We start from the raw sequence: 13,658 nt of genomic DNA, 5'->3' as shown, positions 1-13,658 counted from the left end.
ATCAGTCTCTGTACAGAGGAGCTGACACTCTAATGTCCCCACAGTCACACATTATTATTATACATTTATATAGCTCTGACATATACCACAGTGCTGTACAGAGAACGCTGAGCCAGTCCCATCAGCCCTGCTCCTGACCAGGTGTGTGATAGGTGTGGTCAGCTCTCAGGTGAGCGGTCTGTGGTTTTGTCGTTCTGTAATGATAAAGTTTGGGAACCCCACCTCTTCGCTTGCCTGTGTGCAGGTCAGAAAGCCTGCAGCTTTAAAGATAAGCGTAGGGCCGGCATGACAAGGTACACAGCTAGGATCCCAGGAAGTAGGGGATTAATAATTGTAGAATAGAGAGAGGGGATTGGTTAGGAGTCAGGTGGGTGGGCACTTTGAAAGTGTTAGGAGGGGACATGTAGGAAGTGGGAGGCCTCTTTGTAAGAAGAAACAGTCTTCCCTTTGGAAGTGGTAGGGGTTGGAGTACGGGTCTGTTGGCGGTTGGGCAGAAGGCAAGGGTCTTGTGGTAAAAATGGATAACGTTGATATGGGGGGATTCTCTTATGGTAGAGTTCCCCTGTAATTTAATTATATTAGTGGGCCCCTGAGGTAATGCTGGGCGGCTAGGGGCTTGGTGTTGATAAGAAGGTGAACTGGTGGTGGTACAGACCTTGCTTTATCAGATCAGATGGAGTTAGTAACAACGAAGGTATTACGCTTTTGCACAAATTGAGATAAGGATGATTTCTGTGAATTTGGATATTGTTAATAATGTTAAGTTATTTATGTTGGTTATTTTTATTTATTGGAGGTAATTGGTTAATGTTAATATTTAATGGTTATTTAAAAAGTGTTTGTAATAAACAGCTGTTTGCCAGCCAATTTAAGTCCAACACGTGGTGTCGGTGTATTATTGGGGGTTAGGTGTATGGGGGGGGTTTGTTGGCAAGCGGGTTGGGGTGGGTTTGGGTTGTGAAAAGGTAAAAGGTGCGGGGCTAAGAGAGTTTGGGTTACCCTGGTCAAGGATTATTATTATTATTATTATTATTATTAATATTAATAAACCAGATTTATATAGCGCCAATATATTACAGAGTGCTGTACATTAAATAAGGGTTACAAATGACAGACAGACACAGACAGGGACAGCAAAGAACGAGAGGACCCTGCCCCAAAGAGCCAAACTCCAGACCTTGGTCCCCTGGTAACAAATCTGAAGGTGATTCATGCCCTAGATTTCTCTCAATCAGTGGGAATTTCATGGTGAATATTACTAGCCAGGGTGCTGAGTGACCATCCTGGGTTAAAGCTGAAATAATAAACTGGCAATTATACACAGGATGGATGATGAACAGAAAGAAGTTATCAAACTCACAGGAGTAACAGAAAGTTACGTGAGAATGAACTAACAAAACCAGAAAATGGAGAATTTTAGGAAACGAGTTCTCCCATTCCATGGGTAGGTATGTGGGTCAGACGGGTGAGATGGGGCAGGTAGAGAAGGAGAAGGTTGGGTAGGGGGGGCGGTGGAGGATTCAGGAACCTGGCAGGTGTTGGGTAAGAAGAAGAGATCAGGTGAGGTGAGATTGGATAAAGAGAGGTTACACAGGTAGTACTGGTCAGGGGGATGGGTCCAATGGATAATTTGGGAAAGGAGGGTGTGAGATGTGAGAATTTAGAGGAGTCTGGTGACATCACAGGGGGAGAGATGGGATTGGGAAAATTCTCAGCAATTTGTGCAGCGTAATACACCCTCTCTCCTATATTTCTCCAACACCAACCGTTCTCCAATCTGACATTCGCTGGAAAATTCCCTGATGAATAACATATTACTGAAACACATGAATTTAGGAGATTCCCCACCAGAGAAAATGAAATTCAGAATGAATGTCAGATTCCCTGCTTTATAATCACTGTAGACCTAATATTAGGTTAGTGCATGGATGGTTAATGTCATTATTCTAACATGCAGCTGTATTCTCAGCATCTTATAGATACAAGGAATGGACACCGCATATACAGAGCACTGCACATGTGTCACATGACACGTACACACAAATAAACATTGCCAGCAAAGGGATGGGGTGTACTAAATCTGTTCTACCATTAAAAAGCATAATTCTTCAATATTTCACTTTTCATATATTATGTAAGATTTTAATATTTTTTGTTTTAACAAAATGACAGATGTATTGTTAGAATATAACAAAATACTTTACTATATAGTAGATATAATGCTATTACATAAATAATAGGAGTAAAGGGAAAAGGAAAGGAATAATTAGTTATAAATATCGGTTAATGACGGGCTAAAGTTTTAATTTGAATATATTGATGTTTATATTTTATACAGTGTATCTTCCCCTAAAAATATGTGGGTCTGGTCTGGGGTCACACTGACGGCTCAGTCCCAGTGATTACACGGGGAGATCAGCTTTATATTCAGAGGAGCTCCCCTATCACTGTGACAGCTGTTCCCTGGGCTCTGTATATAGGGAGTGCACAGAGCTCCTATATACAGAGCAGGCGGCTGTCACACTGACATCGGAGCTCCTCTGAATATAAAGCTGATCTCCCCGTGTAATCACTGGGACTGGGCCGGCAGTGTGACCCCAGACCAGATCCACATCTTATTATGAGAGTCAGTTTGGTAGCTCGGTCCTGCACAGTGAGGATTATAACCTTGGTTGGTTTATTCTTATTTTTTGGAATATTTACCCATTTGTAAACAAATTTTTATGTCACTTCTCTTATTATTTGCATGGAATTTTTTTTAAAAAAAATAAACATTTAAATCTACCCTCTGGTCTCTGTTTCAATAAATCTGCCCTCTGGTCTCCTTACAATAAATCTGCCCTCCATCCTTAATTTCTCTAAATCTGCCTCCATCCTCCCTTTCACTAAATCTGCCCTCCATCCTCCCTTTCACTAAATCTGCCCTCCGGCCTCCCCTCAGTCCTGCACAGTTATATCGGCTCCTCTCCTGGATTTGGGGCATCTCTCAATGTAGACTAGAAGCAGGAACTCCGATAGAGATGCCCCATTACCTGGCTGGAGGTTGTCTATTCCCTACCAGCGCAACCTGTTTCTCACTGTCCCACCTCTTTCATTCATTATATTTCAGTTCTTTCAATCGTAGATCCATCACAGGTGTTCTTTAGGACAATCTGCCCCCCCCCCCCATTAAAGTATTTTGAAATTTGTTAAGAGATGTGGTCCACGGCTCTGGCTGGTGCATGCCCCCAGCGTTGTCCCTTCTCCTGACCGGACAGAGGCGCGGACCACCAATGTTTTCTTGTGAACCACCAGTTGGCGACCGCTGATATAATGCACAGACAGGGAGGTGAGATTTGCCCTTCTTCTGACTCATCCAGCTGTGATCTACAGAACTGACTCAACAGCGCCACTTTCTGGCTGCACTGGGTAATTGTAAAATAATTATAGAGCACCAACTCAAAGAGACTGCACTTTCTCCTCTGTATTCCTGTCCCTGAGCCCCACCTGTACACATATTGGTGGGTCCAGAAGGAAGGCCATGTGTCAAGGGGCCAATGGAGAGATCTGAGACTCTCAGATTGTAGATAAGCTTTTTGTCTAGAGGGTAACAGCAAGGTACAGGTCTACTGATCACTGTCAGTGATAAACCGTAAAGATCTTTTCTTCTTCTTCCTTTAATGAGATATTAAATTTAAACAAATGTGATGGTATATTGTAAATAGTGATTATTCATGAAGCTTTCTGGGTGTGGCCCTTTTTAATATTGATCTTGGGATTGTTTGAATACAGGTTTGTATTTTGTAAGCAACAACTATATTGAAGTTATAAATGCTATACACATCTGTGTCACTAGATGGCAGTGTGCTAGTAATTAGCTATGTATACTCGGCATGATGCAATATCCTGTGTATGCTGTTGTTTTGTTAATAAAGTTTCTTGTTCAAAGCTCTAACACTACCAGGAATACTGACTATGCAGAGGAGGACCCGGAAATACAGTTGCCTACTTCCATATTGATAGCCGGCAGGCCCCAAGGACCAGCTGCGTGGCTCCCCACCATACAACATTTAGGAGCCTCATGGGGGGACTTGACTAAGGAGTGGTGGACTGCAAGAGATCTGCCCCAATGAGGTAGGTGTCATTACAGAGAGTAAGGAGGTAGGATAAGGAACGTGGAGTTTCTGGGCTGTTTTCAATACATCTGGTAACACTGCATTACAAAAAAAAATAAATATTGTCTGCTGCTTGGTTTAATCCATATGTCCTAAACTAAATCAAGTGCATTGAATCTAAATCGGAAGTCTGATTCTGCATAGGACATCAGGATTATTTTAATAACGCATATAGATTCGATTAGCTACATTCTCTCATTTCACAGTTACTGTGTAATCTCTGTACATAACTATCTTTTCCATGACATGAAAAAAACAGTTTTATGTTGCAAGAACATATATAATTACACATAATTCACATAATTCCTTGTTCAACACACATGTACACCTAAGAAGTGTTTCAGGTATTGGCTTTTGCGTTTGTGGCTCTCTGAGCCTACACTGACAATGATCACACCGTATAATAATACCCAGTATACAGGGGTAATGATCACAATTCATAATAACACCCAGTATACACCAGTAATGATCACACCGTGTAATAATACAGAGTATACATGAATAATGATCACACTGTATAATAATACCCAGTATAGACTGATAATGATCACAACCTATAATAATACAGCGTATACGCTGATGATGATCACATTGTATATTTATACAGAGTATACACGGATAACACAGGTCAACAAAAAATTAGTTTTGATTATCATCAGAAACCACAACAAACTTTTCTAAAGCAGATTTCAGATCTGTTTTCAGTTTTTCCCTAACACGTACAGTTCCTGAGTTATGACTACTAATATAGGTATTGTACGTGCATGTATTTTGTACTAAGCACCATTGAAGTGAATGTCAATACATCTTCAGTGTGAAGTGAAAAAAGGCACACTGTGGTATAGATCTGCTGAACAGTGTCACTCAGGTACCATTGTTTCTTCAGAAATGCTTGGAGTGTGATTTTCTTGTGTACTCTTTGTCTGGATTGTCACGGTACAGCATCCAGCAGTAGTCAGCCTTCATATTTTCATTCCAGAAACCTTGCTATTGGTGCTTCATTAACTAAATGTCCTGGTGAAACCTTCTCTTTGTTCGTCACTCACCATACCAAGATTTTCCTGTAAGAATTCCAGATGTAAGTGCAAGAAATGTATTTTTAATGACACGTGACAAGCCAGGTATGGTATGAATCAAGCCACTTGAATTCATCTCAAGCTTCTAGCTCAGCTGACGAGAGATTGTTTAAAAACAGCATCCTTCAAAACAGATTTGTTCTGTGACCCTATAAAAATCCCTTCCTTCATTTTTGCAGTGCTTCTGTTTGCAAACTTCTCAACAAGGTACTGAAAACCCATTGAGTTTTTCTTTACCCATGGCCTTTACAAGGTTATTCATGAAGCCTAACTTTATATGGAGAGGTGGAAGAAATATTTCAACTGGATCAGCAAGAGGCAGAAACTTAACACTGCTTGTTCAGGGCTTATAGGTATCTCCTATTAGCCAATCATGCTTGACATAATGGTCTCCCGTAGATCGGCTGTCCCACAGGCATGGGAAACAAGCAATATTTTGTGAATCCTCCTTGCATTCCTATCAGCAAGCCAGTGACTTTTAGATCCCCACAGATGTTCCACTGGTGTGTTTTATAGTGGATTGCTTCAAGTAGTAACTTCATGTTGTCATAGGACTCCTTTAGGTTAACGGACTAGGCAATCAGTAAACTCGGTTTGGAATTACCATTATGCAATAAGACTGCTTTCAAGCTTTCTTTATATGAATCAATGAAGATACGCCATTCAGATGGAACATGTTCTTGTGACAAACTGTTAAAAAGTGCATTTATATCATGACAGCAGCACCGTGAGCCATCACTAGTGAAGAACGTTGTCAAGGTAAGATTTTGTTTTCTGTAGTGAGTTACAGTTAAACCCTTTGCAAGCAAATGCTTCTGTTTAGACCTTAAAGCAAGAAGTTCTGCTTTGTGTTTGGAGAGGTTTAGGTCATGAAAGAGATCATTCAGCTTTGCTTGTGTAAAGATCTCTGGCTCTGAATCTTCATCGGCCAAGTAGTCAGGATCAGATGAATCGGGTTGTAACTGGCTACAACTCCAGCGCATTCCTCATCACCTTCTATAGTAGGAAGTCCACTGTGTGGTGGTACCAAAACTGGCAATGAATCATCATGGGGAACAGGCCTAATTGCAGAACCGAGGTTGGGATGGGGTGCTTAGTTTTAACTGAGAATCTGCTTTTGTTGACATGGCAAAAATAGCAGTGGATTAGATGGTCTTGCGGTTCTCTCCACACCATCCTGATTGCAAATGGCATCGCCGCTTTATGCTGATTTAGCCAGTCACGCAGCCTGTTAGAACAATTGGTACAGATGATGTGTGGAGCCCATGATTTATCCTGGTCACCAAGTGGACAGCCAAAATATAATTTGTATATCTTTTTATTCTTTGTGGTAATTTGTTGATGTTATGCTTTCGTCGTGAATGAATCACACATGCAACAAGAACTATCTGGATCATGGGTCATTAAGGCAATTTCTAGGCATAATGACAAATTAAATCAATCGCTGTTAATGCAGTCTCTAACCTTAAAAAAAAAAGAAAAAACTGTCCTTAAATGTTGTAATATGTTAAGGCTATATTTAACAAATTTACACAACTTATAATTAGGCGCATCACAAAAACTAGACATGCTATTTAATGTACAGCGCTGCGTAATATGTTGGCGCTATATAAATCCTGTTTAATAATAATAATAATAATAATAATAATAATAATGCTAGAGAAAAACTGTAGTATGTTGTGGATTTCAAATCTTTCAAAGGCCATATAAAATAATATCTGATGAAATTGAGATGTTGACCTCATGTCGTATAGTAATACCGAGTAAACACCGATAATGATCACCTTGTATAATAATACTAAGTATACACTGTTAATGATCGTGCCGTATAATAATACCGAGTATACACTGATAATGATCACACGGTATATTAATACAGAGTATACACCGATAATGATCACACCGTATAATAATATAGAGTATACACCGATAACGTTTACACCGTATAATAATACTGAGTATACACAGATAATGATTACACCATACTGTGTACTTAATAAAATATAATTGATGTTCTTATTATTAGTAATTTTCTATAGGGATGATGGACACAGACACAAGCCAGACTGCATGGTGGAGAAGGGGTAAAAGTGGCAAATAATTTGATCCTTCTTCATAGAGGGCTGTGGACATGTGACGGTAATTTGTCATATGTGGTAAGCCTTCTCCTTGTTTCTTGTCAGCCCCATTGCTCAACGCTTTTCATGTCCTCTCCAGCAGAGATTTCCAGCTTATTGAAACCTCAGGCAGCAACAAAGGTTGAAAAGAGATCTGAGATTTTCAGATCTTTAAATAAAAGAAATGCTTAGCAAACATTCAAAGATTTTTTTAATATAGATTTTTATAATATCACTTTTGATTTGATAAAACTTTGAAATATACCGCAGTTCTGTACAGAGAACACTGAGGCAATCTCATCAGTCTGTGTACAGAGGAGCTGGTACTTTAATGTTCCCCCCACACTATTATTATACATGTATATAGCTCTGACATATACCATAGTGCTGTTCAGAAAACACCGAGCCAGTCCCATCAGTCTCTGTACAGAGGAGCTGACACTCTAATGTCCTCCCATGGTCGCACACTATTATTATACATTTATATACAGTTAGGTCTATTAATATTTGGACAGAGACAACCTTTTTCCAATTTTGGTTTTGTACATTACCACAATTAATTTTAAATGAAACAACTCAGATGCAGTTGAACTGCTGACTTTCAGCTTTAACTCAACCCACTTGTTCAACCACAAGTGGGTTGAACAAAAAGTTTGCATACAAAGGTGAGGAACTAAAGCCTTTTTTTCAAAAAAGTAATTGACAAATGACTCAAGGGCTATTTCATGGGCCGGTGTGGGCAATTCCTTTGTTATGTCATTATCAATTAAGCAAATAAAAGGTCTGGAGTTTATTTGAGAAAGGGGGTGCTTGCATGTGGAAGATTTTGCTGTGAACAGACAACATGCAGAGCTCTCCATGCTGTTGAAACAAGCCATCCTTAAGCTTCAAAAACCGATAAAGCTCATCAAAGAAAATGCTACAATATTAGAAGTGGCACAATCCACACTTTGGTACATCATGAGAAGGAAACAAAGCACTGGTGAACTCAGCAACACGAAAATACCTGGACGTCCACGGAAGACAACAGTGGTGGATGATGGCAGAATCATTTCCATGGTGAAGAGAAACCACTTTACAACAGCCAGCCAAGTGAACAACACTCTCCAGGAGGTAGGTGTATCGTTATCCAACTCTACCATAAAAAGAAGGCTGCATGAAAGTAAATACAGTGGGTCCACTGCAAGGTGCAAGCCACTCCTAAGCCTCAAGAATAGAAAGGCTAGATTGGTGCTAAAAAAAAAATCTAAAAAAGGCCAGTACAGTTCTGGAAAAAAAAACAAAGAACAAAAAAATATGGAGAAGGTGTGGAACAGCTCATGATCCAAAGCATAGCTCATCATCTGTAAAACATGGCAGAGGCAGTGTGATGGCTTGGGCGTACATGGCTGCCAGTGGCACTAGAACACTAGTGTCTGTCCATGATGTGACACAGAACAGAAGCAGCCGAATTAATTTTGAGGTGTTCTGAGACATACTGTCTGCTCAAATCCATCTATTTGCAGTCATATTGATTGGGAGGTGTTTCATAATACAGATGGACCCAAAACATACAGCCAAAACAACCCAGGAATTTATTAAAGCAAAGAAGTGGAATATTCTTGAATGGCCACCTAATCTGAACCCAATTGAGCATGCATTTCACTTGTTGAAGACTAGACTTCGGACAGAAAGGCCCACAAACAAACAGCAACTGAAAGCTGCTGCAGTAAAGGCCGGCAGAGCATTAAAAAGGAGGAAACCCAGCATCTGGTGATGTCCATGAGTTCAAGACTACGAGCTGTTATTGCCAGCAAAGGGTTTTCCACCAAGTATTAGAAATGAACATTTTATTTTCAGCTTTTTAATTTGTCCAGTTACTTTTGAGCCCTGAGCACTTTGAAGTGACTGTGTTAAAAAAAAGGCTTTAGGGACACTTCCGAAGGTGGAACGAGAGAAGCGGATGCGTCGTGCATCGGCTCCCCGGGGATAATTATACTGGCTTTTTCCACCAGTATTGTCGGCTCTTCCGAGGCAAGGAGGAGCTTCCTGCATTCCCTGGGGACCAAGCAGTTGCTGTGGCAGTCGAATGAGAGGAGACTGCCGCCCGCCACACTCCGGGAGCAGGAGACCCGTGCACACACTGCAGGCCACGTGGCAGACGCTATCTCGCCTGCCCCGCTGCAGTGTGCAACATACAGAGTACAGCCACTGCATTACAGAAGGACAGAGGACCTGGCTGAACACTATCTAGGAGTCTTTCTTGGAGCCCTGGGACACGGCTGCAGGGCTGAGTGCTGGAGGTTCTCCTCTTGCTTGAAGTGCACTGTGGCTGCTGAAGACCCTAGTTATTCTCTGGGAGTTTATACATGCTTCTTATGGGAATCTCTAGCTTTTCACTTCTTACTTTGTCTGCTGATCCCGCTAGTCTGGGAAGCCTGCTTTTGTGCCCTTTGCTAGATTGCATTCAATCCTATAATACTGTACTTGTACGCTACTGAAACCTGCATCTGTGTCACGTTCCAGGCCAATTTGGTCTTTACACCACTTTGCCTGCAAGGTTTTAAAACTTGCATCTGTATCCTGCACCAGGCCGATTTGGCCTTTACACCACTGTGACTACAAGTTATTGAAATCTGTATCAATGTTCTGCGCCAGGCTGAGCTAGATCCCATAGTGCTGTACCTGCAAAGCTATTGAAACCTGCACCTGTATCTTCTGCTAGGTTGAGTTGGTTCGCATGAGGTGGGGCCTGCAAGCAATTGAAATCTACACCTGTATCCTGTACCAGACGGAGTTGATCCTTAAGTGCTGTTCCTGCAAGCTATTGAAATCTGTGTCCTGCACTAGGCTTACTTGGTTCCTATAGTGCTATAATTGATAGTTATTGAACTCTGCATCTGTGTTTTGTATCAGACCCAGCTGACTCTTAAAGCGCTGCACTTTCATGTCATTGAAACCTGTTTGTTTTTTCTACCTGCTTGAGTTGGTTTCTGTAGTGCTATGCCTAAACCCCATTAAAATTTCCCCACCATCACCTGAATTAATGCCTTGGCAACACAGGATGTGTCTACCTCTGACTTAGAGGCATCCATGTCTTCATCAGTTTCTAATCCCACAGCAGCAGCGACATTTCTCACACCATACTGCTACAAAAAGTTCTCCAACCTCCAGGCCACATTTGAAACAGCACTGGCAACCATTGCTTCCAATACTGCATGCATAGCAGAGCTGGATCTAATTAAATACATCTCGGTTGGCATGCCATTGGCGCTCAACCGTACACCTCTAATCCTGCAGTCTCTGGAACGGGTCAATCGGATAGACCCGGGGCGCCTCGCACAAAGCCGGAGGCCTGGGCCAGTGATTGCAAAATTCTTCCACGCAATGGACAAGGAATCGCTGCTATCGGCATATCGGAAGCAATGAAATTGGGCAAAGACAAGCTTTTATTATTTCAGGGTTTCTCCCCATCAGTAGCTCAAAGGCGCAAAGAGTTTGTACCGGTTTGTCACCTCCTCGCAGGAAAAGGAACACTTTTTGCTTTAATATACCTTAAAACTTTGGTTTCTCTGGGAAGGAGAAAACAAGTTGTTTGATGACCCTCAACTTGCTATGGATTCCCTTAATCACTACCACTGCAACTCCCAGGATACGTAAGCAATATGATGGACACTAGATGTTTTCATTTTGTAGTCCCCTGTTGTTTGTTTAATGTCATGGCTAATAATTGCAATTTCGGCATGTTGGAAGCCCCGTATAGAAAGAATAATATAAATCAGAATCAAACTTGTTTACCTGTGTTTTATCTTTTAGATTTCTTTTAGTTAGAATTTTGTTAAAAGTTCACCCGGAAATAGATGGCAGGGGTTTGAGTTTACAAATTTAAAACAGAGGAACTGGAGTATAAGTAAATGTGTTGTCTACGTGATTAATGCACAGGTGTTTGTTATGGTAAGAGATACAGATTTTGTAATTTTGTTATACGTGTGCAGAATGACTACTGATTTGTTGTTGGATTTGAGCGACTCCTACTGGCTGGGATTGCTTTTTTTGAGAAAGGATGGTCTCCTGGCTGTCTTTTGTTTTGGCCACCACCATGACAACCCCCAATGTACTTCTCCCCCCACATAGTGGCTAACCCTCAGACTAAACTGCGCTTAAAATCTTGGAATGTGGCTGGACTAAATAGTCCCCAAAATGTAAAAAAGTACTGACATTTAAAAAGCAGATACTGTGTTTCTACAGGAAACTCATTGGAAAACAGGTGACATTGCAACTTTGCATGACACATTGATTGGGGAAACGATTGCCACCACCTATGTTACCTTCCTTATTAAGTATTCCTCCATTATTTCTCCATTATTTCCACACTATTGGATGAGGAAAGTAGATGTGCGGAGGTAGTGCTGGAACTTTTGGGCAAAGGTATTCATTACGCTCTATTTATGAATTTAATAGTGGCCGGAGACCGTATGTCCCATATGTCTTTTTCAAGAATTGATTATATTTTGATTGATGAATCTCTTTACCTCTATTTATCTCTCTTTACCTGAGGCATCAATGGCGGATTTTACTATTTCCGATCATGCTCCTGTAGCTTTGGTTTCAAATCTTCCCCAGTGCATAAACAGGACATTCCAATGGGTATTCACAACATTTTTAATAGGATCTCTGGATTTTTAAAATTATGTGAAAACCCACTGGGCCAATAGTCTTGATGACAATCTTGAGCATTGGGATACACCCATACTGCTCTGGCCTACTTTGAAGGCGGTCATCTCATGGACTATACTAAACTAAACCATAGAGACCATCTCAAGGTATACATAGAGTTACAGAGTAAGGTTACCAGGGCGTATATATATATATATATATATATATATATATATATATATATATATATATATATATTTTTTTTTTTAGGTACTGGCTCACAGGCTGCAAAATTGAAATGGCAGGAGACCACTACCTGTTTTAACACGTATATCGCCTCGAGAGTAGAGACACAACTTAGGTATCAAAAGCATACATTTTATAGATGGGGCAATAAAGTGGGCTCATTGCTGGCAAAGCTGACCAAACCCAATGGGCCCATACGCTATATTTTTAAGGTAATTGGTCCCATGGCCCGTACGGCTCACAATTCCTCAAGGGATTTTTTGAGAACTATTACAGACAAATATATTCAGCTCAACCTCTACAACCAGTAGGCTAGATTACCTAAATTGGGAACAGATGATAGGGAAGCCCTTAACAAACCAATTTTATTGGAAGAGGTCCAGAAGACTATAAAGTTAGTAGCCAATCATAATAAGACCCCTGGCCCAGACAGCTATGCAGCTGAATTTTATAAACTACTTCAAGATGAAGTAAAACCCCTTCTGACCGAGTTGTAAAACGCCATTCTTTACAACAATCTCCATTCCCAGAGTTTAATGAGGCACATATGATACTTATACCTATAGAAGATAGAGACTCAACTTTGGTCTCGTCCTATAGGCTGATATCGCTTTTGAATTGCGATTTTAAAATTTTGGCGAAGTTAATGGCCAGCAGGCTTCACAACTTTTTGCCCTCTGAGCATACCAAACACCAATTGGGTTTCGTTTGGGGTAAACATTCTACTATAGGCATCTGCACAGCCATTGCAGCAACAGTTGCAGCAACAGTTGCAGCATGTTTCCCAAATTCTCCTAAAACAATGCTGTTAAGTATAGATGTAGAGGGCCTTTGATAAGGTAGAATGGCCCCTTTTGCATGCAATGCTGGCTCAATGGTCGTTTGGCCAATATTTCTCAGCTTTTATCCAATATCTTTATAGCTCACCACAAACACAATTGTTTATTAACGGTACACTGTCTTCTCAAGTGGAGACGAGCAGAGGTACCCACCAGGGATGCCCACTTTCACCACTGTTGTTTAATCTGGCTTTAGACCCACTGCTGAGACTTCTCTAATTTTCCTCAGATTTTCTTGCCATACAAATAAGTACTAAGAAGGTAAAATCAACAGCATTTGGAGACGATTACTTTATATTACTGACCCAAGACTAGCCTCCCAGCCATCCTGAATCTTTTTACCCAGTATGGCTCAGTCTCTGGGATACTCTATCAATTTGGATAAATCTAAAGCCCTATACTTGACCAATTTTGTTGGACCTGCATGGTTTTAGTACCTGCTTTTTAATGTCAGTTTGGGTTGTTTATCAATTGTTCATCAATGTGTCCTTTTTTCTACAAGGATTGAGTACAAATGTCTGCATGGTTTCTGCATGGTTTTCCACACCAAACTCCTACTTAACCCCCGCATTGCCATTGTCACATATTGGT

The 13,658-nt window shown here is 40.8% G+C and overlaps 1 long non-coding RNA gene across 1 annotated transcript in view; it reads left to right on the top strand.

Annotated features, from left to right (window-relative positions):
* The first annotated feature begins 3,934 nt into the window (after positions 1-3,934).
* Positions 3,935-13,658, top strand: part of LOC140324893 (uncharacterized) — a 25,566-nt gene continuing 15,842 nt past the window's right edge. Inside the window, exon 1 of the long non-coding RNA XR_011919583.1 lies at positions 3,935-4,113. This is a non-coding gene — a long non-coding RNA (uncharacterized lncRNA). The remainder of the gene's footprint in view (positions 4,114-13,658) is intronic.

This window comes from Pyxicephalus adspersus, chromosome 2 (genome assembly GCF_032062135.1).
Source record: "Pyxicephalus adspersus chromosome 2, UCB_Pads_2.0, whole genome shotgun sequence".
NCBI lineage: Eukaryota > Metazoa > Chordata > Amphibia > Anura > Pyxicephalidae > Pyxicephalus > Pyxicephalus adspersus.
The sequence above is the reverse complement of the archived record's forward strand: the minus strand, read 5'-3'. Positions and strand labels throughout refer to the sequence as shown.